At 44.9% G+C, this 13,251-nt stretch overlaps 1 pseudogene; it reads left to right on the top strand.

Moving 5' to 3' along the window:
• Window positions 1-783: 783 nt before the first annotated feature.
• Window positions 784-902, top strand: LOC111740312 (annotated as a pseudogene).
• Window positions 903-13,251: the final 12,349 nt, after the last annotated feature.

The raw sequence follows: 13,251 nt of genomic DNA, 5'->3' as shown, positions 1-13,251 counted from the left end.
TTCTAGGCCATGTGAGAGGGTCATCAGCATGGCCACGTCTTGAGACGTTTGGGAAGAGATAAGTGATATTCATAGATAACAAGTAACTAAAATGAGAAATCTATGCCGTGTGCTCTTTAGGATTATAGTATTATGGTTAAATCTGGGTTAGAATCCTTACTTTGCCTCCTATTAGCTGTGAAATATTGGGCAATATATTTAGTTCCTATAAAAATTGGACAGTAACAGATATATGATTACTGTGAAGAGGAAACTAGTTAGTCCACGTAAAACATTTGGAGTGGTGCTCAGAACATAATAAATTGCGATAAACTAGAAAAAAGCGCCCCGTGACCGATAGCTTTTCTCTTAGCATGAACAAAGCCTTGAGAAAAATAAAAGTTCTAAGTCAACGAGGAAGAGGGAATAGAGATAGGATACCTGATGCAGGGGCTGTGTTAGAGTCCCTAGACTCGAAGTTACGGGACTTCCCCGTCCTGGGAAATTGAGGTGTTCAAGTATATTTTGGTTAAAAAGTAAAGACAAGATCATGCCCCAGCTGACACCCAACTTAAGGAAGTGACACAGACAGGAAGTGCAGGTGTCCTTGAAGGAAAGGGCTTATAAGTGTCCCTGTCTTCTAAGTGGCCCTGGGCTTGTCAGAGGGGGAAGAGGCCACTTCCAGCTGAGGGATCTAGGGAGGCTCCCTGGAAGAGGAGGCTTTTAAACACGGTCTTGGATCATATGTAGGGTTGTTCTTATGCAGAGATGAGGGGCATTTCAGAAGACGAAATAGTGGGTGTAGTCTGTGGCCCCGCCACCCTGAACAAGCCCAATCTCATCTGATCTCGGAAGCTAAGCAGGGTCGGGCCTGGTTAGTACTTAGATGGGAGACCACCTGGGAAGACCAGGTGCCGTAGGCGTTTAAAAAAAAAAAAAAAAAATATATATATATATATATATATATATATATATATGCTGGGTACAAAGGCAGTCTGAGTAAGAGCAAATTCATTTTTGGTTGACTAATGATATAAATAATAACATGCATTATTTTGTGTCATAAACTTTATATTATCTCATTTGTTACAGTAATACTGTAAGATAAATACTATCTTAGTTTTATAGACGAGGGAATTGAGGTTAAGAGAGATTTAGTAATTTGTTCAAGGTCCCATTGCTGGGATACCAAGACCTTTTGGACTTGTGCTTAAAACCTATGACCTCTGTTTCTTTATGAAGAGCTAAGATGGGACTTCTGTTTGGCAAAGTGGGCTAGGGCTGGGCAGACATCCACTCCGAACCCCAGGTAGAGGAGTTTGCTTAATGCGAATGTTGCTTTGACCGCTTGGTGAAGAAACTCAGTCATCCGTGCTTTAGGCAAGTCGACTCACTTCTCCGAATGTGTCGTTTCCTCGTCCACAAAAGGGGGTTTGGAGTAACCGCCTTTAAGTCTTAATACAAGGACTAAAGGAGAAAACTCATGTGAAATCTCACGTGGTGCTGTCTGTAGAAAGTATACAAGAAAGGACAACTGGCATCATTGTATACATTTCCTCAGGCTGCCCTAACAATTTAAAGCAGCAGGAATGGATTCTCTCACAGTCCTGGAAACTACAAGTCCGTAATCCAGATGTCAGCAGGTCTGTGCTCCCTTCAAAGGCTTTAGAGGAAAGCCCTTCCCTGCTTCCTTTTGGCTTCAGGTGGTCACTGGCAGGCCTTGGTGCTCCTTGGCCTGTGCGTGCATCTCTTCAGTCTCTGCCTCTGTCTTCAGTGATGTTCTCCCTTTGTGTCTGTCTGTCTGTCTGCACGTGGCATTCTCGTCTCTGCCTGTGTGTCCACATTTCCCTCTTCTTACAAGGGATACCAGTCATTAGGTTTGATCTCACCCTAATCCACTGTGACCTCCTCTTAACTTGATTACAAATAAGATCACATTCTGAGGTCTGGATGGGCGTGAACTTCGAGATGGGGAGGGGCACGATTCAGCCCTGTACAATCATCATCATTATCATTATATACGAAGTGTAAAGTGCCTGGTAAAATTCTGGCATAGCATAAATGCTCAATAAAAGGTCGCCTTAAATAATAACAATAGCAGCAACAATAACGATAATAATAAATCAGATAACGTGTAGAGGGTATCTAGTATCATGCTTGGCACGTAATAGGATTGTTCTCTTCTTCCCCAAAGGCCCTCGCACAGACAGGTACACGCAGCAGGGTGTTCAATAAACATTGGTTGAACAAACAGCACATCTTAGCTTCTTAGAAAAAGCCCCACTATTTGTCTCCAAGAAATTGTCGTCAGAGGTGGCATGGAGCTGCCGGTGGGGCTGTCACCTGCGAACAGAAGCTGTGAGTGGATGACGGGAGGGCTCCCTGCTGCAGGCGCTGACGGCCACTCCTAATGAGACAGAGTGAGAGATGAGCTCAGTCTGTGGAGCTGTAGTTTAATCCTTCCTGAGCCCACAGGGTCCCAGCACGGTGACACCAGCCGTTTTCAGATTCCTTTCCGGACAAAGCACAAGCTGCTTTTGGTTCGATGGCGCACAAGGAACCCTCAGGTCCTGGCCTGGCCCTCAGCACGGTTTCCGGGACCGCAAGGTGGAGAGGGAAGTGGGAAGGCCTGGATCCCAAGCCCGACTCCGTATCAGGGATCTGAATGCTGGGGGCTGGTTCTTCTCTGTCTGTGACCCTCAGTCTTCTCATCTGTGAAGTGGGCATGACATACATAGCGCACTGGCCTGTCTTAAGGATTAACGAGACAATGGTCTGAGGAGACCTTTATAACCTGCAGAAAAGTAAACATGGTGTCTCTGTAGCAGCCCCTCCCGACCAGGTCTAAGCTCTTCCTCTCACCCAGCAGCTCTCTGTGCCGATGTGGACTGTTTGTCCTCTGTTCATCAAATCACATACTTACGGAAACATTTGAAACTGATTTGACTCTGATATTCATGGGCGAAGACAAGTTCAAGTGTTACTTCCCTAGGGGTTTCTTCCCAATTGGAACCAAAACCTTAAACAAGATGAATTCATTCATTCATTCATTCATCTATACATTTATTCATTTATTGTTAGATCCATTATCCATTTAACTGTTACTTATTGGGCGTTTGCTCTGTGCCAGTCATTTTCTAGGTACGAAGGGGAATTCCGCAAGGACTCTGTTTTCGCAGGCTCAGGAGGAAAGTGTGTGGACAGAGATCACCAGGGCAGGGCTGTGATGCGACTTGGGGCAAGTCTTTTCCTCTCTTTGGGCCTTGGTTTCCCATCTCTAAGACGAGACAACTGGTCGGTTGTTCTTAATTGCCTCCCTAGCAATCTTAGAAACAGCTGAACTATGGGAAAGACGACTAAACTGAGATTCATGGGGCAAATTCCAGTTGTGCTCCTAACTCTGTCACCCGTGCAGAAAGGTCCGAAGTCCCTTCCACTCTGCAAGCTTCGGTCTGCCGTTGTACACGTGATGAGACAGGGTGAAATAATCCCTAAGATCTTTGAAGCTTTAGAGACCTTTACTTCATGAGATCGCTCAACTCCTTGTCTGGGGGCCGACAACTGCAGCTGAGCAAAGATTCAGAGAAAGACATCTAACAAATGCACAGGAATGGAGCTCCTGGAAGCTTTCATCGATTGTCAGTAGGCATTTTCCTGGGATACTCGGAAACCCGCTGAGGCTGGTGGTCTCTGTCTTCTACTCTCGCAGGCTGAGTATGGAAAAGTCAGAGGCAGGGACCAGATACCTCCTGTAACTGATGGAGCAATCCTACCACATCTCTGTATCCTAAGCCAGGGCGTGTGATTATATGGGAGGCATACTGGGACCTCAGCAGCCTGGATGAGGCTAGGGGCCTGGGCAGTGGGTAGGGCAAGGTCTGGCTGACTCAGACTTTCAGGAGAGGAGGTTCTGTGATGGTCATTCCACCACCGATTTGTCTTTTGTTCTGGCCGCTTTGGGTAGCCAAGGGCGCCCAGTCCAATGGTGGAGCAGTAGGCTCTGCAGGGTGGGTGCCATGGGTGGGTGGTGCTACGCAGCTGTCTATGCACAGCAGTCCCCCAGCCAGTGTGTGCGGACTTCCAGCGTGAAATCTCAAAGAGCTGCAGGGATGCTGGAGACTTCCTGCTCTATGTGCTCCCTGGAACATTAATTCTTTGAACTGTCTCAGCATAATTTAGTGGTTAAGAGCATAGGACCTAACCTGCCTGCATCGAATTTGCCTCTTCTACTTTCCAGCTGTGTGAGCTTTGGCAAATGGCTTAACCTCTCCATGCCTTAGTATCTTCATCTATAGAATTACAATAATTCACTCAGTTTGTTAAGATCATTAAAGGAGTTGATGCTTAGAAAGCACTTAGAATAGTGAATGGCATCTGCTGCATAGGAAGTAACAAGAAAGTATAAATTCTGTATAAAGTGGGAAGAGAAAAATACTGTTACTAATACTAACAACAGCGATAAAAACTCCCTCTCGGAGCTTCCCAGGGCACAGCAGCCAGGTCAGGGGTTTGAAAAGTAGTTTTACAACACAGAAACTTGATGAACTTTCTTTAACCCAGCGTTTTCTCAAGTTAGAATCTTTTTCTCCTTATATAACATCCATGAACCCTTCAGCAAATGTTCTAGCCCAGCCCACTCATTTTAAGAAAACCCGAAGCCCGGAAGAGTGAAGGGGTTGCCGACGGTGATTGCATTCAACTTTTGCTTGAAGATCCAGGGCAAGGCTGGTATGAGAGTGTCTCTCAGATTGAAGCAGGTGCCAGGACTAGTCGAACCACGAGTGTATACGGCAGGGCCCAGGAGAGGGGTGGCCCTAGACTGCCTAGTGGAGGGACGCCTCTTCCTGCCTGGTGGATTCAGGAGGGCTTCCTAGAGGATGTCACCTTGAACCTGAGTTCTGAAGGACCAAGGGTGTTGGGGTTGGAGGAGTGGAATTGACAGCAAGTGGAATTGACAGCTCTTGGAGCGATAGACGTTCAACGTGGCTGGAGCACTGAGTGCTGAGACAGAGGCACCTAAATCTTGGCCGGGTCTCGGAAAAATATGGCCAGTGCCCCAAGTGCAGGAAAGCAGCATGCTCACGGAATAACCTGAGTGGCATCTTTGCATCTCTACAAGCCCCACTTTCCTCCCATATAACACAAAGAATGCTTTCTCCAAATGCCAAGTCCTTATTTTAGGTCTCTAATTTGGTGGAAGCCTCTCTCTAATGTTTTCAAGGTGTCTGCATGTATTTAACTTTCACCTACTCTGCGGCCTTCGGGCGCTGAAGACTGAATCTTGACCTGAGCTCAGTTAGACGCTCATCTGGGTGATAAAACAAAACGCCGATTGGATGTCTACATCCGGGATTCTTTTCTCTTTGCTCTTCCTGCTTTGTGACATCCATTTTTCCCAAGTACACTTCGAAACAGATGTGATGAGTGGAGCCATTGAGAGGAAGAGGCTGAATGGATGGCCAGGAAGATTAGATTAGAGAAAGAACAATCTATGTTACTTTTAAGGTTAATGTGAGCAGACAAAAGAGGGTTAGTCTGGAAAATCAGGTTAACAGTGAGGAGATGGAAGAGGGATGCATATTAATGGGGACAGGTGGAGAGTTGCAAAGGACATTTAAAGAAGAGGAGGCAGAGGAGAAGAGCTGGAAAGATTGGACAGAGGTCCTACAGGAGAGAGGTCTGCTTCCAGGCTGGCTGGAATGAGAGCTGTTCCTGGAATGTCCTCACCTCCACCTGAAGGTCTTCTCAGAAGCCACTTTGAGGGGAAATGCAAGGAGCTTTGCCTTTAGCCCACTCCTAGGTCAGCCCACACCATCGCTCACCTGGCCTCCTGGCCTCTAGGTTATCTCCCCTTCTCTGCTGTGTTCCCTCCCATCTATCCCCACAGTGCAACCAGAGGACCATTTACAACATAGATTGGACTGTACCACACCTTGGATGGAAAAATAGGCTTCCTGCTGTCGATAACATGAAGTCTAAATTTAAGTTAAGATGATGTCATACTGGAGTAGGGTGAGGCCTTGATCCAGAGGGCCAGTTTCCTTATAAGGAGAGAGAAGAGAGCAGCCATACTCACAGGGAAGAGAGCCATGTGATGATGAAGGCAGAGACTGACTGGAGTGATGTCGCTCAAGCTGAGGAACACCGAGAACGGCCTCCATCCACCAGAAAAGCTGGGAAGGGTCAAAGACAGATTCTTCCTTAGAGCCTCTGGAAGGGGCAAGGCCCTGCTGACAGCTTGATTTTAAGGCTTTGGCCTCCAGAACCGTGAGAGAATAAATTTTTGTAGTTTGAAGCCACCTGGTTTGTGGTACTCAGTGTCAGCAGCCCTAAAAAACAAAGAGAGTTGCTTTCCTGTTTTGTTTGCTTGGTGAACTGCGGCCATGTTTTTGCCTACTCTGTGTTTCTTCTTACCCTCATGAGGACACCTGATTTCCTTTTTCGAAGGTAGCCCTGCCCCACTGCGTGTGCTCTGTTTTGGCCAGAGGGTGGACTCTCGACCTGCTCGGCCATTCACGCACTCCCTGAAAGTCTGAATCTTACGCAGAGTGGCGCTCGCTGGATAAATGGCTGGAGCTCAGCTCTCTGTGTGGCGTGGCCCTGATGAGACTTTCCCATTCATTCCTCCTCCCTGTGTACATGGACCAGCTCCTGTTTCCTCCTTTCCAAGGCCAGGAATCAATCCTATATCCTTCTAATAACTTTTCCCGTTTTTGCTTTATTGTTTTGTTTTTGGTCTCTTCTTGAGTTAGCTGGAACTGAATCCTGCCGTTTGCAATCGGAGAAAGCTGACGTAGTGCAGGCCCCAGCTCAGGTTCGTTCTTCCCGTCCTCACGCTCAGTCATGTAGGTGGGCTCCTCTGTCACTCAGGCACCTTGCACGCACACCTCCACTGCAGCACTCAGTGGGGTCAGTGCGTGACACCTCCAGAGAAAAGACCAGGTCTCTCTCTGTGTCAGGAGCACTGCAGAAATTAGAGACACTCAATCAATGTGTTAAATGGCCAAAGGAAATATTCTTGCCCGGGATTCCTCCCTAGTGCTGTACGTGTTTTCGGTGCTTTGAGATGGCAAATTGATGTATTTAATGACATCTCCTGTGACAGCCCCCACAGGACATCTTTCATGGCGTCCATGAGACCACTGCTAATATGCTCCAAAGCCAGGGTGAAGGGAGTCAGGCTCCTGGGGGGCAAAATTTAAGGAGGTGTTTCCTTTCATCATCAGGGTCATGCAAATGCCGTCCCTAAAAGTTAGTGCTTCATTAAATTTTGTACTTTAGTCCTGGCCCAAATATGCTCTCTGCTTAATTAAATTATCTAATATCTCAGTGCTTCGATATCCAGTCCACAAGCCCCTCAGCCTAATAACCTTCCATTTCTTTAAGTAAAGGACAGACATGTGACAAGATGCAGTGAGTGCAGTAGAAAAATACTCTAGACTAATTGGCAGCAGGAGTGGGTCTTATTTCTGAGCTTCCATATAATAGTTATGTGATTTTAGTGACATCAGCCTTCTGAGTGTTCATTCCATCATGTCTACAATGGGGGTAATGATAAGACTTACTATTATTGTTATGTGATATTGTGAAAATTAAGTAATATATTTAAAGTGATTAAACAGTTCCTAGCTCATAGTAAGTGTAAAATAAACATTAGCTGTTATTGCCATCATTAGTTGGGCTAGATGGTTCTGAGTTCATCTATTTTCTGTCTTTATGAAGTAGGGATAATAATACTCATGCACAAAACTTATAGGATTGTTTTATAGCTCCAATTTTTAAAAAAAGAGTGGGAAAGTGAAAAGTATGGAGCATTACGTCTTTGCCAATGAAGATGGATGATCTGTGATCTAAGCGTGTGGGTTCAAACACTAGAGAAAGCCCAACTTCGACACATTTGTCTTATGATCTTGAGCAAGTTGGACTAACTTGCCAAGACTCCATTCGGTCATCTTTAAACTAGAAACACTAGTAGTTCCTACCTTATAGGGTTTTGTGGGAGTGAAATGGGATTAAAGATGCAAGCATTTTGCGTAGGTTCTAACACAACAGGCAGTGATTGATGAAACATAGCTGGTATCGTCGTCGTTAAAGTGAGGGTTAAAATGGCAGTTGCCTGTGACTTTGGAAGATGATTTATGGAAGCTAATGGTTCTCTTCAGCAGGCGAGAGAAGGATATCAATCCGTGAAAGTAAGCTGCAAGTGAAAATTGAAACTGTCAGCTGGTATGGACTCCCCGCTCTGTCTCTGGCAGTTTTCTCTCTCTCCTTTTAATTAAAAGTTTTGTCTTCTGACGTGGAAGCGGAATAAATCACTCTTAACCTTAGCATGCGCAGGGCCTACCTGGAGCTAAAGCCTGCCGCTCCGATCACGGATGTGTTCCTTCTGGAGAATCCAGCGCTGGGACCTGCTCCTCAGATTCACTCAGCAGGTCACCCAGGACTGTGGTCGCAAAGACTTCGGACCCTGACCCAGGTTTAAAACCCAACTCTGTGACTTCCTGGATGTTGGACTTTGGCAGGTTATTCTGCAAGACAGTCTTCTTTTTCATTTTTTTTTTTTTTTAATTGAATGGAAGTTAGATAATAATGCCTGCTTTAAGGGGTCTTTGGTTTTTTCTTCAGGAATGAAGTCAGAAAAAGTATTTCCAGACCACTGACTACACAGGCACTCCTTATTCAGTGCTGTTCCTTGTCTCCTTGTCCCTTTCTATCTCGGGGCCCTTGACTTTCCTGACTTTGCTGCCCAGCATTCCCCACCTAAGGAAACAGTATGGCCCCGGGGTCAAGAGTACAGACCCTGGGATCTTACCACCTGGATTTGAGACTCAGTTCCAGTATCTACCAGGTGATTTTGATCTAATGATTTAACCCCTCTGTTCGGGTTAGGTGTTTTGGCATTTTAAAAAAAAATCCTCAAAACTCAGTGCTTTGCAATAGCCATTTTATTTTGAGCACAGTCTAGCGGATCAAGAATTCAGGGCTTAACTGGGCAGCTCATCTTGGATCAATGTGGCAGCAGGTGAACAGTGCACTTCTCAGATGACTCCTTCACACGTGTGCCTGATGGCTCAGTGCTCCTTGGCCTGTACCTATCTGCACGTGGCATCTCATGTTCTGGGACTGCTACCTGTGGTTTGGGCTTCTCATAGGATGACAACTTCAAGGTTGTTGGACTTCTTACATAGCTTCTCAAGGCTTTTAGAGAGAGCCATTATTATTTGCCTCTTCTCTAGCCAAGCCTCCTTTCTCATGGCTACTACCTTCCTCCCTACCACTCCCCCTCAAAACACACCCACACACCCACACACACCCACACACCACACACACACACACACACACACACACACACAGAAGAGTTCCGGGATCAAAATTACGTCCAGGCTGTAATTTAGGCCTTGACAGTGGTAGTGTTTGGAGAGAGTGGAAAAAGTGGGTGTGGTCAAGAGCTATTTAGGCGTCACACTGATCAGAGCTCAGTGAGTGATTAATTGATTATTCGATGGAATTGGGTGTTAGGAGAAGAGAGATGAATCAAGGATCAAGCCCAGTTTGTTGGCCACGGTGGCTGGTTGGAGGGTGGTTAATTTTCACTGTCATTTTGGCTATTGCCTAATTTTCCTAAATACTTGGCTTCCCTGTATCTGAGCAGCATGCAGACATCCTTTCGGTAACGGAACCCTTGAAGCTTGTTGATCAGAGACGAGTAACATGAAAACAAGTTGTTCCTTTGGGAGGTTACATGGATTATAGCAATGCAAGACAGATGGCTCTACCTTATATCGGTATCGGTCTATTTATATTTAAGACTCTTCATGATATTAATGTGGCCTCATATGCTATATAGAAAACTTGCAATCCTCTAGTGGAAAGTTGTAACTGTAGAAGAAAGTGGAGGGGAAAAAAACCTGCTTTGTTGACTTTGCAACTTAATGAGAGCATAGACTACACACATTTTCAGGACGGTTATCTGTCAGCTTAATTGTTATTATTCAGAGATCCTATCCCTTATTTCTCCAACAGCCTCAGGTGCCTTCCCAACTGAAGTCTATCTGTCATGATGCCTTGTATATTCCCTCCAGTGCAAGTAATCCTTCTGTATGATCTTTGACTCAAGTCACAGCTCCGGGCTTCTCCAAATGCCCTCTGACCAGGAAGGGCTTTTCAGTGATACTTGATCTGCCTTGTGTGATTCCAACCGGTGCCAGATAAGTCTATCTAGTTTTTCTGCAAAGTAAATGCACTGCAGAGAAACCCTATAAAAATACATATCACGATGACATGAATTCAGATAGAACATGATAGGCAATTTTAGCGTTCTCCATAGTAACCTTACTCTAGTTTTTTCATAAATTTTACAGGGATGCAATTTTATATTTTATGCAATTCAACTTCTGGACCCTAATTAGGAGCGTTATTGTGGAGTATTCTGCTATATGTAACGACAACAACAATAAAAACAGCCACGAAAATGATAACAATAACAATTATAGTAACAACAGCAGCCAACTTTAAAGTGTGCTTATTACACACAGGCGTTGTGCTAGGAGCTTTGTATATGCTTATCTCATTTAATCATCATGAGAATCCCGTGTAACAGATTATTTTTAGTCCACACTACAGATGAGATTTAGAGATCAAGTAATTTGTCCAAATAGCTTATAAGTAGTGAAGCCGAAATTCAGATGCGGGTCATTCTGACTCGGTGTCCCTAGTGAGTGGGGATATTCACACTGTACCGGATATCTGTATTATATTATACTGCCCTGGGGGTTTTCTTGGATGCATTGGCTTTGACCTGAGCTTTGTCTTGGGGAAAGAGTGGCAGTCTAGACTGGTTTACTTTATTGAGTGCTGTTCACGGGGCCCTGACATCCTGCTGGATGGAAAATGATAGAAACATATTAGGCAATCAAAATGTAAACGTTTCCACTTAAAGAGCAAATTGTGGAACTCGTAAGGGACTTGAGATCCATCACATTGGAATTCAGCAGCCGAGGTAAGAGATCCAGAGTATGGTAATAAGTTGCAGACCACGGGAATATCTGAAGAGTGGTGTTTTAATCAAAGGTAGTGGGATAGATTTCATTGCTTACTGCTGCGGACACAGGCAAGTGGCCAGGGCTCTAGAGGACAGGTGACAATCAGTGTCATTCACTGAAGCTCCAGGGGAGATTTGCAGAGACTTCTTGTCTGAACTCTCTTCTGGCTTGAATCTTAGATACTTCTCATGCATTTATTATGCCATAGATGCCAGACAGGGAATGTAAAGAATGAAAAGGACCAGGTCTAAGAGTGCCGGGAAATAGGGCAGCCTGAGAACACATCCTCCCACTGAGGGAGCAGCCTGCACTGAACTCGAGCTCATGGTGGCATATGGTTCTTTTCATCTTTTAAGGGAAACTGGACATCAGAGTGTCTGTGTGAAATATGCAGACTTGTAAATATTAGAAAAAATAAAAAAAGAAATCCTTCTGGTCCACATCTGTCGGACAAATAAATCCTGGGTTTCTGGCTGGAATTACAGAATAGATTCAGATGTCACTTCTTCTGGGAAGACTCTGTGTTATTTTGCTGGGACTGCCATGACAAAGTACTACTAACTGGGTGGCTAGAAACAACAGATATTCTTTCTCTCACTGTTTTGGGGGCTAGGAGTTTGAAATCAAGGTATCAGTAAGGCCATGCTCCTTCAGAATTCTTCCTTACCTCTTCCTAGCTACCGGTGGTTTTCTGGGAATCTGGGGGTAGGACTGAAAGCTCCAACCATGGGATCACTTGGTTGGGTCCACTGGCAACCAGGCCTTATCCTTAGGTGCCTTTCAAAAGTGGCTTTATTAACATAACAGAAGACACCTTTCTCTCTCATTACTTTATACATATATGTCTTGTTATACCACAAATACCTTGAGAGAAGGGGCTCTGGAAGGCTTCACAGAGGAGTCGTTTATTCTGGAAGAGTGTGGTCATGATAGATAAATAACATTTACTAGTCGGGGAGGGAAGTCGGGGAAGAGAGTATTCTATTTGCCAAAGCAAAGCCTCAGAGAAGAGTTTTAAAGGTTGGTAAGAAGTTGGGGAGACATTCTCAGTGGAGAACAAGGTGCCGGACAAACCAACCACAGGCGTGTCGGAGAGCGGAGTAGCTTGAGAAGTGTGGCTGGCAGTGATGGGGGCCTGTCTGGCAGCGGGGTGAGGGATAAAATAGGAAATCGGGTGGGGCCATGTGATGAAGGGCCATGTGATGGAGGGCCTTGAATCCCAGGGTAGGGAGTTTGAGTTAGCGATCTGGTCATGAGGTCGAGAGGCTTAGATGCCACTTGTCTCAGGCGGAATCAATTCGAGGCAACCTTTAGTCCACAAAGTTAGTGTACCAGTTATAGGATTTTTTTTCTCCTATAACTGAAAGTAATTTCTATTTAAAGCCACTCTTCTACTATAGAGCAGCCATTTATGCACCAGTGTTGTGGATAAATTCTCTCGCTTCTGCGGAGTCTTGGCTAAGGTCTACAAACATACCTAGGGTACATAGGCATGCTGCGTGTGGAAGCCGTCAAGGTCCACCCTTGGTTTTTTGGGTTTTTTTTTTTTTTGGCCCCTGGCATGAGTTTATCAGGTAATTGTTGAATCCCCCATCTTTCCCACCACAGACCTCTTTGAATCGATTATCTCTTCACACCATGTCTGTGCCACCACCCAGGAAACACAGGTTTGACTTTTGGTTAACTCTAGGAGACTATCTCAGTCCTGCCTGCCCAGACTCTGGGGTCTCGTAATCTTCTAAGCTTCTACCCAAGAAGCAGAAGCGTGTTTATTCTCTGTTCTCAGATTCCCTAAACCTACGTTGGGTTTCTCTAATTTCTTGGTTCCTCTGGGGGAGATGGGGCCAAGGACGTCTCTCCCTGATAGATTAATATCGTCTGACTCATTTGCTTTGTATTGCTTCTCATCTTTCCTCTTGCTCCAATTCGAGTCGTCGTTTTGATCACGTTGGGAATGAGGGAGAAGTTTTAAAAATCTAATTCAGATATTCCTAATATGGGATCTGATAGAATTCTAAAGGTGCATGAACATGGATGGGGGAAAAAAAAATGCATCTTTATTTTTACTCATTTCTAACTGAAATGTATCATTTCCTTCTTTTATAAATGTAAGCAACACATCACATTGGTTTCAACAAAACTTGTGGCTTTGTCACGTACAGAAATAACAGATAATTTAATATTTTGTAGTCATTGCAGATATGACTTTTAATGACTATATATCCATATG

Source organism: Pteropus vampyrus, unplaced genomic scaffold (genome assembly GCF_000151845.1).
Source record: "Pteropus vampyrus isolate Shadow unplaced genomic scaffold, Pvam_2.0 Scaffold61, whole genome shotgun sequence".
In the NCBI taxonomy this organism is placed as follows: domain Eukaryota; kingdom Metazoa; phylum Chordata; class Mammalia; order Chiroptera; family Pteropodidae; genus Pteropus; species Pteropus vampyrus.
Note: the sequence above shows the minus strand (reverse complement) of the source record. Positions and strands in the feature narration are given on the sequence as shown.